The 14,421-nt window shown below is 43.1% G+C and overlaps 1 protein-coding gene across 1 annotated transcript in view; it reads right to left on the reverse strand.

Moving 5' to 3' along the window:
* The window catches only part of DGKG (diacylglycerol kinase gamma), a 245,632-nt gene that overhangs the window by 90,846 nt on the left and 140,365 nt on the right, over positions 1-14,421 (reverse strand). The gene's annotated exons all lie outside the window — the stretch shown is intronic.

The raw sequence follows: 14,421 nt of genomic DNA on the forward strand, positions 1-14,421 counted from the left end.
GTTCATCCACGTTATGCGGTGTTTTGCAGATTCTACATTATTCTTTAGCGTTGCATAGTATTCCATTGTGTGAATGTACCAAAGTTTGGTTATCCATTTCCTTTAATTTTTTTATGCATAGAAACTAAGACAAATATTTGAATAACTGATGTTAGATACGAATGGCACCTAACTGTTTAGGCTTACGTACAATTTTGGCTTAAAAAAAGACTTAGGAATGGAACTCATTTGTAATCTGGGGACTGTCAGTACTTGAAATGGTCATATAGAATGGGTATATTGTTTGGACTGAGAGGCCCAAGCCTTCAGCATTCCTCATTCTTAATATTGTTAGTATTTGTTAATTAGATGGTCAAGAGATGGAAGTTTTTGCCAACTGTTCTTGCTAGGAAATTAGAGAAAAGCCCATTCTTTTCACTAACATCAAAGCTATTCTGGCTGGACCGTGAGCTGCTCTCTGAATGTCCTGAGAAAGGTCTTGCAGCTATCTGCACCAAGGGAAGAGTTCCATGAAAAATGAATCAAGGTGGAAAATGCAGCATGGTTTGTCATTGCCATTTCTACTATTAAAGATAGAAGGATTTTAGGTGAAGCCCTTTCTTGGGTATATGGTTAGGGTACAAAGGAAAAACCAGACAGCCTTTTGAAATTTAAGGCTTCCAGGGGCAAGGAAGGATACTCCCACGCTAAACTGCACAAAAGATGTGCTAATTTTGTCTATGATCTGATTGGGGAGATGTCATGGATTGAATTGTGTCCCTCAAAAATATGTGTCAGCTTGGCTGGGCCATGATTCTCAGTGGTTTGGCAGTTATGTAACAATACAATTTGGCAGTTATGTAATGATTTAGTCATCCCCAATGATGTGATCAGTCAATCAGTTGAAAGGGGATTAGGGTGGGGTGTAACATCCATATTCAGGTCACATCCTTGATCTGATGTAAGAGGGGTTTCCCTGGAGTGTGGCCTGCATCACTTTTTATCTTGCAAGAGACAAAAAGGGAGAGAAATGAGCAGAGAAGAAGGGACCTTCTACTCCCAGGAAAGAAGAGCTGCAAGCAGAGCAAATCCTTTGGACCCAGGGTCCCTGCGCTGAGAGCCTCCTATATCCAGGGGAAAATTGATGCCAAGACACATGTAGATCTCCAAGGAATGCTGGACCCACAGATGGTGAAAGAAGGTAAGGACCTTCTCTCAGAGCCGATAGAGAGAGAAAAAACCTTCCCCTAGAGCTGGTGCCCTGAATTCAGACATCTAGCTTCTTAAACTGTGAGAGAATAAATTTCTATTTGTTAAATAACTAGATTACTAAGAGACAACAAAGAAAGAAATTTATGTTATAGCAGCACCAGATGCTGCTAATAATAAATGAATTTGTTATAGCAGCACTAAAATGGGGGTGGAATAGGGTAGGGGCAGGGACAGTATGGGGAGAATTAGACACAGATTTGCAGGTAAGTTGGAAAGAGAAGGAAAAAAGTGAACTGTTTAGTAGCAATAGTCCACCCCCACTTCCCACCCCCAAATTGCATTTGCTTTGGCCATGACAATCCTTCATTTAGGGGTACAAAAACAAAAAACCAAACTCACTGCTGTTGAGTCAGACCCGACTCATAGCAACCCCTCCTTGGGTTTCCAAGGCAGTATCACTACGGAAGTAGATTGCCCAACCTTCCTTCAGAGGAGTGGATTTGAACTGCCAGTCTTTTGGTTAGCAGTCAAATGCCTTAGGCACTCAGCCACCAGAGCTTCCTCATTTAGGGGCAGGCCATATTATATTTTCATCAAAGTTAGAGCTTACCATTTTGAACTTTAAAATTTTCCTAAGTAGAAAAAAAGTTAATAGGATTCCTATGTAGCCGGGGACTTTGCAAGGTCAGATGATGTGTCCCAATACCCTGTCATTTTGATCAGATGGTTCCACCAGGAAGTATTTCTGAAGGTATTCCATTTCTTCCAACCCAACTGTCACCCTATTATCAGTGGCTGACTAAGAGAAGGGATACCTGTCCAGTTTACAAGCTGACAGATTTTGCTGAAGAAGGATTAAGAAAATCAAATTCCACTTGGCACTCAGGAGAGAAGAAGCCACCTTACATGTTGCTGATATTCCCTCCTCAGATTTGTAGGCCTAGAGGAAAGGAGAACTCCTCAGAGGGAAGAGGGCTCTTGTTTTTTTCCTCTTTTTTTTTTTAAGTCCACAAGCAGATGACCCTTTAGAATGAGAGACAAGACTTCTGAGCACTTTTCAAAGAGTCTACCTAGAACTTGAAGATGATACTATGTTCTTCCATTATATGAAGATTTCTAAGATCTGGTTGGTGAAGAGGAGTTGCTGGGTGATGCAAATGGTTAATTCAATTGGCTGAAGGTTTGAGTCCACCCAGAGGCACTGTGGAAGAAAGGCCTGGTGATATACTTCTGAAAAATCAGCCATTGAAAATCCTGTAGGAGCACAGCTCTACTCTGACACACAGAGTTGCCTTCAGTCAGGGTCGGGTTGATGGCAACTGGTGGAATTGACTAGGAAGTAGCCTTTCTGCCTTTTGGTATGCATGAAAATACATGCTAAATGACAAAGACAAGAATAAGGGGAAAAAAAAAAAAAAAGTCTAGGGAATTATGCCCCATGAAAACAATTAGAACTGAGCATGCTTTAACAAGGCCAGAGCTTCTCAATCAGTGTATGCCTGAGAAGTCAATCCCCTCAGCTTTCAGAGTGGGCAGGTGAGGCCTGGGTCAGGCTGAGCCCCCAGTGCCATTACAAGCATTTTCATCTGTTTTCACAGTGTGTCAAACCAATGTTTTCATGTTCTGTGTGTGCCATAATGTGAAAAACTGCTGGAAAGCACTGTCCTAGGTTAGTGGTTCTCTGTATGCACAATCATGTGCATACAAATCAACTGGGGATTTTATTAAAAATGCAGATTCTGATTCAGTAGATTCTGCATTTTCTAACAAACTGCTGATGCTGCTGGTCCAGGGACCATACTTTGAATCACGGGTGTCTGGAGACTACATTAGTGGTTCTAAACATTAATATTCATAAAAATTACCTGGGGAACATGATCAAAATGCTGCTTCATAGGCTCAAACTACAGAGATTCTATATGACAGCTGTAGGATAGGGGACAGGAATTTGCATTTTCTGAGTGCCTAGGTGGTTATTATACAGGACTTGGAAAAACATTGCTATAGATTCTAATGAAATTATAATCATGGAAGAGGACAGAGGTTTTTAAACCTAAAGGAAAGGATTCCCCAAGGAGGAAAGAACAAGGGTAAGTGACTTTCAATAGTCAAAATAGGCAAAAGACCAAGTAACAGGAAAAACACAGATTGTCATAAATGTCAAGGTTGAGCATCCCTCTCTGGCAGAGAGAGCATCACCGTAGCCAGAAGACCCGCATTATGATTCCATTTTCAAATATCATTGCTGGTCTGAATCATGACATTTGAAAGTTATTGCCAGAAGATTTAGAGTTTTAATAAAAATTTCCAGAAGTAACAAGCTATTTTTGCTCAGAATTGGCTCTTCTGATGATCTAATAAGGTTAAGAGGTCATGGCTAGGTCAATATCAAAGAATGACTGAGAGGATCAAACAAACTTCTCATCTTCTGCTGGTTGAGTCCATTGCTGACTGTGTAACCTTTGGCAAGTTATATAACCATTTCAAGCCTCGGTTTCCTCATCTGTGAAATGGAGATAATAAAAAGATCTACTTCAAAGGGTAGCTGAGAAGTTTAACTGAGATGATTGTAAAGCAGTCCACACAATGCTTAATGCATAATAAACTCACCAAGAAGGTTAGCTATTTATTTGTTAGCCATTATTATTTCAGTATCTTAAACTAGCATATTAGGATAATATATTAGGCAAAAAGATTTGGTTGTATAGCTATAAGTATTATATATTCAGATTTTTCTGAAACAGAAAGATGTGTGGTCAGATTTGTCAAATGATGTGTCTTGAGTTTTGGTTAAAAATATGTTCCCCATATGCCTAATCTAGTAGATTTTTCTCAGATTCATAGACCACACTCTAATCCTTGGTTAATTGTCTCGACCAGTCATACTATTCGTCAAAGAGGTGATGCTGATGGTGAATGTGCTTCTGAGAAAGCTTATGTTTGCTGCAAGGCAAAAGAACTTATCAATTCAACAGACATACATTGAGCAGCACTGAATGCCAGGGACTCGATGGACTTATAATAGGTACAACAAAGAACAGAGCACAGCGCTCTGAGCCAGGCATCCTGGAAAGGACTGACAAGGAAATAGATCATAGCATGGTGGTTTAAGCACTAAGCACTAGGCGCAAACAGAAGGAGTGGGGCCAGGAGTGGTCAGAGAAAACATCCTAGGGTGGTAACGCCAGGGTTGGGTTCTGAAGGATGTGGAAGGGAAACAGAGAAGGGCATTCCAGGCAGAGGAAGAAGTGGGACAATGGGATGGGCCAAGAGAGAGCATTGTCCTGTTGGAGAGCACAGAGACCTCAAGTGGGGGTTGACTAGGTAAGGCTAGAGAGGCAGACAGGAGCAAGATTGTGGAGCCTGGGGATGCCATGCTTAGGAGTTTGGGTTTTATTTTAAAGTCTACAGCATTGTCATGGTGGTGTGGTCATAACATTAGTGACCCGATCAGATCTGTGCTTTTAAAGATTGCTATGTCTCGTGTGTGTATGCACATAACAACAACAACACAATATGTCTCATGTGAATTGTAGACTGGAAGTGGTGGGTAAAGACTAGAGGCCTGTAGACTAGTTTAGAGGTGGTATAGAGAGCCAGGAGAAAATTGGGAAGGGCCTGAACAAAGGTAATGACTGCGGAGTCTGGGAAAAGAGAATAGATGCACAAACTAAAATTTAGGGACTGGAATCAACAGGACTGGTTGGTTGTGGGGATGAGTGAGAACAGGAATCACAGTGAACCCCAGGTTTTTGTCTTGGACAGTCTGAGAGATGGCCAGTGCATTCCCTGAAAGAGAGTGACCAGTGATAAATTCTCCAGTGGAAGTCCTCTTTGTAATCATTTCAGTTTTTCAGTCCGTCCATCTGTTCATCCATCCATCCATCCATCCATCCACCCACCCACCAACTGAACATCTATTAAGCTTTTCTATTGGCTAGGCAAGGAGTCTGGGTGGCACAAGCAGCTTGAGATCAACTGCTAACCAAAGAGTTGGTGGTTCGAACCCACCCAGTGGCTCTGTGGAAGAAAAGGCCTGGCAATCTGCTTCGATAAAGATGATAGCCAAGATAACTCTATGGAGCAGGTCTGCCCTGTAATACATGGGATCACTATGAGTCCAGGCTGGCTTGTCAGCAACTAACAACAAGAAGTAGTGGGTCAGGCTCTGTTTAAGGCCTGGAGATAAGTGATGATGAAGAGAGGCAGGATCTCTGCCCTCACAGAGCTTACATACTTTTAATAGCTTCATCAAGGCTCTAACATTTGACCCATAGGAAACCATGTATTCAAAATATAACAACCAATATGTCTTAAGACTAACTCAGGAACTTTTTGGTTAGAATTGAATGCACTCCATTCCCCTAATCTTTTGGTTTTATACTCTGTAAACATTATATATATATTATCACTTTCAATTCCGGGAAGAAACCAATGAGCTAGGTACTATTGATACAAATAAAGAAATTAAGACTTAGGATAAATAACTTGCTTAAAGCCTCAGTGCTAGTAAGCGGTGTGCGTGGGGCTACAGCCTGACTTTCTGACCCCAGAGCCTATGCTTTGGCATCATGCTGCCCTACTTGGATATGCTCTGCCTTTGGTAGTAGTATGTTGTGTGCTGTGGTGTGGTGTGTTCTTTATTACGCTTACTAGAGTGCTGGGGGGGAGCTCTGGTAGCATAGTGGCTAAAAGCACTTGACTGCTAACCAGAAGGCTGGCGGTTCAAACCCACCAGCCACTCCTCGGAAGGAAGGTTGGGCAATCCTACTTCTGTAGTGATACTGCCTCAGAAACCCAAGGAGGGGTCGCTATGAGTCGGGGCCGACTCGACAGCACATAACAACAACAACAACAGAGTGCTGGGGTTTTCCTTTGCCAGAAGTTGTTAAATGGATGCCCTTGGGGGCCAGGGGCATTAGGGGTTGCAAGACATCCTAGGAAATTCTGCCTGATGAAGAGTGTCAGTCTCTCCCAGCTCCCAGTGGTCAGGGCAGTCAATCCGTGTATCATAGGAACTTCCTGGTTTGGAGTCTGCAGAGCTTAGATAGTCAGAGAAACCAGAATTGATCCCTAGCAAAGGCAGGTGCCTCCCAGGCCACTGCAACAGTTCTCTCAGCTCACTTTGGTATGGGGTAGAGGCGCTGCACTGGAACCATACTCAACACAGAAGAGGACAGGGAAGGCTTGGTACCATTCTTGGGAGACAAATATAAGTTACTCTTCAGGTACTTTTCCGTCAGGTTCCAGGTGGGCGATTTTTAGCCACTCATGATAAGAAAGGGCAGTATGGCCTAATACAAAAAGCCCAGAATGGAATCGAAGAGCCCTGAGTTCAAATTGTGGTTCTGCTTCTGTAGGTAACGTAACATAGAGCAAGTTACTTGACTTTTTTGAGCCTCCTTCCCCATAAGATTAAGGAGCTCTTGTGGCATGGGGCCTAAGGCATTTGACTGTTAACCAGAAGGTTAGAAGTTCAAGCCCACCAGCTGCTCTGAGGAAGGAAGACAGGGCAATCTACTTCTGTAAAGATATACCATCTCAGAAACCCAAAGGGGGTCTCTATGAGTCAGAATTGGCTTGATGGCAGTGAGTTATTATTTTTTTTTTTTTACCCATAAGATTGGCTAATACTTAACTCATAGAGTGTTATAAGAATTAAATGAGATAACACTGACTAGGTCTGATCTATAGAAGGTCCAAATCTTCTATACCAAAAAACCAAAAAAATAAACTCACTGCTGTCAAGTTGGATCCGACTCATAGCGACCCCTCCTTGGGTTTCTGAGGCGGTATCACTATGGAAATAGATTGCCCAACCTTCCTTCCGAGGAGTGGCTGGTGGGTTTGAACCGCCAGCCTTCTGGCTATTAGTCAAATGCCTTAGGCATTGTTTGTGGACTGAATGTTGCTGGTGGTTAATAATCAAAGAACTCTTGTCCTATAGGTCACTTACCTGTTTATTCAGAAAAACAGTTATCAGCCTTTTTTTGAAGTAATACAACCTCACTGCCATCGAGTCAATTCTGACTTACAGTGACCCTTAGGACAGAGTAGAATTGTCCCATAAGGTTTCCATGGGTATAAATCTTTATGGAAGCATATTGTCTCATCTGTCTCCCATGGAGCTGTTGGTGGGTTCAAACTGCTGACCTCTTGTTTAGCAGCTGACTGCTTTAACCTCTATGCCACCAGAGCTCCTAAAGTAATAAAAAGGGAATTGCCTCTGTCCTAGGCACCAAAAAGGTTGAACAAACAAAGGCAGGAGGAATAAGGGTAGGGACAGAGGAGGAAGAGAATGCTAATGGGATAAAGGATGATCAGGTATAGATAGCTCTTAGAAGCCTGCATGGTTAAGTCAGAGCCATTAACCGTGGGCCTGCAGTAGAGGTAGGCTTCAGGCCAAGTGGCACAAGAGGAGATAAGACAAAACCTTCCTTTGTATGTGTTGGTGTATTCTTGCCAAGGACTTCACTGGCATGCTAGTTTCCCTGCAAGTTACTGGCTGTCTCTTTTCTCAGCTGTTACGGGATCAGGAAGGCACTCAACCTCTCATCTCACTGTCATTGCTTTTCAAGACATCAGGGAAACTTGTCTGGATTCTTCTCGCTCTGTCTATACTATCAAAGCACGTCTGTATAGCATGGAGTGCTGACAGGTTATTTGGTGATTTGCAAGTAGAGAAAATCTCTCCGTGTCATGTATATCCCAGATTGAAGTGAATTCCCCTTCACCCCTTCCTTTTCCTTTACTCTCATCAGCAACAACACTACCACCTCCATCATCAACTTTCCAAAGCCTTTGTTTTGGTGAATGCACACAGGCACATGACACCCTGCAATCTGAGGGGGGAGACATGGCCTCACTGTCCCTGCCAACCAGAAAACCTGAGTGCCAGTATTACTTCTTGTCTTTTGAAGATGTCTCCCCAGCCACTTCACTGTTGTTGGAGGACAAGTCTGTTTCATCTTCTGTTGTACAAGAACATCAGGAATCTAAGAGGCCAGGGTTCATGTCCAGCTCTGCCACTTACTGTGTAGACAAGTTATTTAAGTTCTTTGAACCTTCATTTCCTCTTCTGTGAAATGGGAATATTAATCTCTACCAATAACGTTGTAGTGATATTGCCTTGGAAGCCCAAGGAGGTGTCGCTATGAGTCGGATCTGACTCGAAGGCACATAACAACACCACCACCACCAATAATGTTATTGTGAAGATTATGTGGTAAATTAAAGCAGCAAGCAGGTATTTAGTGCATAGTAAGTGCTCAATTACTGTTCTTTCTCGTTGCTAGGAGACACAGTCACCAGCCGACTCATCCCATGTGGGTTGCAGGGATAGGGGCAGGAGGAGTGTGGGGTCTATCACAGGCAGCCAAGATTTTGTGAAGGAAATAAAACTAACAACGTTTTAATAGCTTCTGGAATGCTTGTTCTGCACCTCTCTTCCTGAGTTTTCTTTGGCTTGTCATTTCTTTCCCTCTCATAATCACCTTTCAGTTGGAGATGACTAATCCTTAGCCAGTTGTCCTGACCCTGATTTCCAGGTCCAGAAACTTCTTAGGTTTGCTGTCAGGCTGTAAACTACCCAGGGGCATCCATTCTTGTGGGAGAGGATCCTGTCTGGGCTCCAAGGGACTCAAAGCAACATGGAGGAATGGCAAATAACAGCAATGACACGTGGATCGACTCCGTTTCTGGGCTCTCTTACTGTCCCCTGGTTTACAAGAAAGTAACACTGATTGCAAATCAGTTGGTCGAATCTTTTCATTTGACAGATGAGGGGAAAAAGGAGACAATTAAAAATGTTCTTTTATATTTGTCAGCCATTTAGAGCTGAAATCCAGTCATCATTTTGACAGCTATAAATAGCCTGTTTTCAAGGATGTCCACAAGTAAACCAAGCTAGCTGCTGTGCATTTTTGCCAGCCAAGGCAACTTATTTAACCTTCCTACCCGCTCTCCACCTCCACCCCTTTGAGCCTCGGGTGGCCCTTTTCTGAGAATCTAGGAAGTTTTAAAGGCAATGGACTTTTGAAGTTATCAAAACATGAAAACATTTTTTGGGGCTTAGAAGTCTACACAGAGCACACTACAGTTATTTCTATAAATGGATGCCCTTGAAGTGAAGGTATTCCTTTTTGTGGTTTGGACTTTGATCATCAGGCTCCCTGAGTAGCTCATGACTCAAATAGTCAGTTAGGCCTCCTATGTGAGCAAGCATTAGGTTGGGAGGCCAGATGAAGCAGACGTTATCCCAGTCATAAGGAGAAATCAAGTTCTGACACATGCTATGACATGGGTGAACCATGAAATCATTATGCTAAGTGAAATAAGCCAGTCACAAAAGGACAAGTATTGTATGATCTTATTAGATGAAATATCCAGAATAGGCAAAAAAATAGAGACCAAAATAGATTAGTGGCTATCAGAGGTTGAAGGGGGCAGGAGGATCAGGAGTTATTATTTAATGGGTACTGAGTGTGTATTTGGTGTGATAAAAAAGTTGTACTCCTCAATACAATCAAGCACATGAGACCAAAAGGGCAACATTTGCTCAAAAACAAATCTCAGAGGGCAGGAAGGGGAGAGAAAGAAGGATGAATGGAAACGGGACACCTGGGGGGAAGGAGAAAGAGTGCTGTCACATTGAGGGGATTGCAACCAATGTCATGAAATAAAATGTGTATAAATTGTTGAACGGGAAACTCATATGCTCATAAACTTTCACCCAAACTACCATTAAAAAAAAAAGTTTGGGAATCAATAGTGGGGATGTTTGCATGACATTGTGAATGTAATTAAGTCACTGAACTGTACACTTAAAAAATGGTTAAAATGGCAAATTTTAAGTTATATTTAATTTATCCCAATAAAATCATCTTTTATAGAGCAAAACTCAAAACAAAACAAAAACCCAGGAAACCCCAGGACTACCCATAAGTTGGTGCTCTGGGTAGCGTTGAGGGCAGAGATTATGGTGGAACCCATGCTGGACCTGTAGGCAGAAGCCCCAGCTTCCGGCCCCAGGTCTCATACACATCAGCTGTGCAACAGCAGACGATTCACCAGGATCTCCAGGCCTCAGTTTCCTCATGCGTGCAATGAAAGACTTGGATTAGATAATTCTTAAGATTTCTTAAGTTCCCTGAACAACTTGAGAGAACACAGTTTAGGACAGCGTGGGAGGACCCACATGCTCCACATTTATCACCATATAGGAGAACAGGTCCAGATGTTGCCAGAACTGCCATTTTTAAAAAAAGAGGCCAGATATATGTATTTCTATGTAAAATCTCCTGGTTTTTAAGAGTTGCCAACTAGTTCAACTTTTAAAGAAAATAATGGATAGGCCAAAAAACACATATCCGGGGAAAGTATTTTTCTTGAGGGTTATACCTAGCCAAAGGTCCACTTCTGTATGGTTATTATAAATTTTCATAAGGTTCATCTCAATTAAAAAAAAATCACCTCTCTTAATATCCTTTTGGGTTTGCTGGATTATCAGTGGTATTATTGCTGCTGTTATTGAAAATAGAAGAAGCCCTAGTGGTGCAATGGTTAAGTGCTCTGCTGCTAACTGGAAGGTTGGCAGTTCAAACCACCAGCTGCTCTGAAGAGTAAAGATCTGGCAATTTGCTCCCCTGAGGATTACAGCCTAGGAAACCCTATGAGGAAGGTTTACTCTGCACACATGTTGCCATGAGTCAGAATCAATTTTACTGCAACTAACAATAACAACAATATTGAAAATAGCAGACGAGTCTCAGGTAAGCAAAATCAAAGCGGTCTAACAGACACACAGAAAAGGCAAATGTAACTAGAGACTAGAGTTGAGTTATGATTGAATGATGTATGATAATGATATTGAGAATACTTTATCTGTTGACATGCCATTTACATTGTTCGAATCCTAAGGGCCTTAGAAAGTTTCTTAGTAATTGTGTTAACCAAAGTTTATATCAAGTGCTTAAAAAAAATGCCAACCCAGGTGGACTAGGTTCTAAGGCCAGGATATCAGGTCCTGTGAGGGGCCCCTGACCGTCATCTCACAGGTGCTGCAGAGGCCATCTGTGTCCCTACACACCCAGCTGCTCTGGCCCATCAGAAAGCCTGTCACCACATCTAATCCACCCTGCATGCTGTCCTGTTCTCACTGCTCACTGGAATTGGGCACTCAGTGACCCTCAGGCATGGAGCCGTGGACAGAATAACCTTTTTCAAGAGGGGGCAGTGGCCCCTTCGGTTCAAGGGAAAGCGAACACCCAGCAATCAGGAAGAAGGTTTTATAAATAGCTGTTTTTGTTCTCTGAATGTGACTCTTGTGCCTGCTGTTCCTGCCAACAGATTTGTCTTGGCTCGATGTGTTTCAGCTTCAAGGGGCAAGGTATTCCCTGGCTTTCTTCCACACTTGGGACAAGCCTGGTTTTCAGGGCACTCAGAAAAAGCTAGTGTGGCAAATGACGGGAGGACTGAAGACCAGAGACCAGGAGGAGAGAGAGGGGGGCAGAAATGTGAGCAATGAGGGAGAGGGGAGAGCTCATGAAGGGGCAATGGGGGAGAAAAAGAAAACCAACCATGGCCACAAAGGGAGGGAGACACTTGCCTAGGATGTATTTTATTGTATAAATATGGAATTTTCTTACTCCTCTATGAATTACTTCATGAGTCATTTTCATATGTGAAAAAAAGTTACCTGCAAAGTCACAAATGACAGATTGTTTGCACTTCAGGGGCCTTTAGGATCCAGTGTTTCCAGCCAAAGGATCGCAGGTCCCGAGGTATGGGGGTCCATGAGTTGTTGCCAAGATTTCTCATTGTTGAATAGCATTTGTATATTTAATAATAATAAAGATCTCACAGGCTAATGGTGGTTGTTTTTATTTTTGATGGGCAATGGAATTAAATTAATTTCATTGCTTACCTCTTGCTGAGCATAGGCACTGAGTGGTGAATGGATGCCATTAAATAATAAAAATGGAACAATGAATTATTATTTCTTGTTGTTGTTATGTGCCGTCAAGTTGGACCTGACTCATAGCGCCCCTCCTTTGGTTGCCGAGGCAGTATCACTACAGAAGTAGATCACCCAACCTTCCTTCCAAGGAGTGGCTGGTGGGTTTGAACTGCCAGCCTTCTGGTTAGCAGTCAAGTGCCTTAGGCACTATGCTACCAGAGAATTATTACTTAAAACAGCCTTAAAACTCAAAAACCAAATTCACTGCCATTGAGTAGATCCTGACTCATAGTGACCCCTCCTTGGGTTTCCAAGGCGATATCACTATGGAAGGATTGCCCAACCTTCCTTCCGAGGAGTGGCTGGTGGGTTTGAACTGCCAGCCTTCTGGTTAGCAGTCAAATGCCTTTAGGCACTATGCCACCAGAGCTCCTTAGAATAGCTTTAGGGATGACAAAAATCTTATTTATTATCACACCCATGGAGGGGAGTGTGAAAATTAATAAAAAGGGTGCCGTACAGTAAAGTAGAGGAGCTCTGGTAGCATAGTGCCTAAGGCACTTGACTGCTAACCAGAAGGCTGGTGGTTCAAACCCACCAGCCACTCCTCGGAAGGAAGATGGGGCAATCTACTTCTGTAGTGATACTGCCTCGGAAACCCAAGGAGGGGTCGTTATGAGTCGGATCTGACTCGAGGGCACATAACGACAACAGTAAAATGGTGAGGAACTGCTTCTACGTATTAGGTCTAGGTGGTGGTTCTCTTTTTAGCCAAGGTAGTGTTCTCATGGGGCAGATTAGGAAACCGAGTTTAGTCCCTGATGATGCAGCAGGCAGGCACAGAACTGGAATTCAAATCCTAGCTCCTGGCTTGAGTCATTATCCCTTACCTTTCCACGTTCCCTGGCTCCATTGCTACATCCCAGAGGCATATGAGAAAACAGGAAAGTCACCAGAGCCATAGGATCTTGTGACTGCAAAGCTGTAGGCCATTCTTGTTCATGCCCACATCTGCTACCCAAGCCACAGGCATGCTCGGGACACTGTGGTACTCTTAAAACACACAGTTTGCGGACTGAACCTCTCTACTGGTCTCCGGTCTCCACTTTTATTCCAAAGTAACAAAGGGCCAAACCAATAAGCCTAAAGCCCACAGCAGCCTCTCCATCCCTTCCAGGTTAAGCCCAGACTCCTAAGAGTCTACTCCTTCTGACCAGTGACCTTCTCTTTCAGAGCAAGTTTGTTTCTGTGGACTACAGACACATTCTCCTTTGACAGGTTCTACCAAATTGTGTCTGGCACTTGACAATATCTTATTCTAAGGGCAGGACGCCAGGCACAAAGTCTATGAAAGCCTGAAATTGGATGCCTCCCCCATCACTGTCCACGGGGACTCTTGTGTGTACATGTGGTACACACAGGCCACAAGAAGAAGGCCTCTCTGACACCTATGATCCATTATTACCAAACATGCTCACAGAAACTGCCTTTTTGAGGCCACGGGGTCTCTGAGAAGTCTTGACAGTCTTGCTAGAAACTGCCACAGTAATGTGAATGCCACCACACAGTTCTGGGGGCTACCCTCAGGAGAGACAGTTGATGAGGCAGCTAGGCTAGGGAGGCCATCTTGTCAGGTTTCCCTTGTCTGAGGGCCTGAGTCTCCACGGTGTTTTTCAAGTTAGTGTCTGCCTTTGTGAGAAGAAAATAGCTCCTTCTCCTCCATCAAAAAATTTAAGAAAGAGAAAAGAAAAAAAAAAAAAAAGGATAGAAAATTTAAAAACACCAACTCCCCCCCCCAAAAAAAAATCCTCACAGTTTGGTTGCTTCTTAGCAATCCTATTTCCCTTTTAAGATTTATTTGTGGAAATAAAGTCCCCTTCAGAAAGATTTTGCTGAGGCTGGAGGGCATGTAATAAGCTTGCACTCATCAGTTATCAGAGAACAAAATCAAATAGTGAGACAAAAAGAAATCCTGCACCCAGAGGGAAGGGGTGAAGGTAAGAGAAGGGTGTGTGTTTCTGAGCTTCTGTAATGATTAAATCTGGTGCTATTGAGTGAGTGGAGTGCCTAAGGCACTTGACTGCTACCCAGAAGGCTGGTGGTTCAAACCCACCAGCCACTCCTCAGAAGGAAGGTTGGGCAATCCTACTTCCGTAGTGATACTGCCTTGGAAACCCAAGAAGGGGTCACTATGAGTCAGGGCCGACTCGACGGCACATAACAACAACAACAACAACAACAACATCAATTCCTGGAGCCTTATTCTTCACCAA

Source organism: Orycteropus afer, unplaced genomic scaffold, assembly GCF_000298275.1.
Source record: "Orycteropus afer afer isolate SDZICR_OR568_19922 unplaced genomic scaffold, OryAfe1.0 scaffold00032, whole genome shotgun sequence".
NCBI lineage: Eukaryota > Metazoa > Chordata > Mammalia > Tubulidentata > Orycteropodidae > Orycteropus > Orycteropus afer.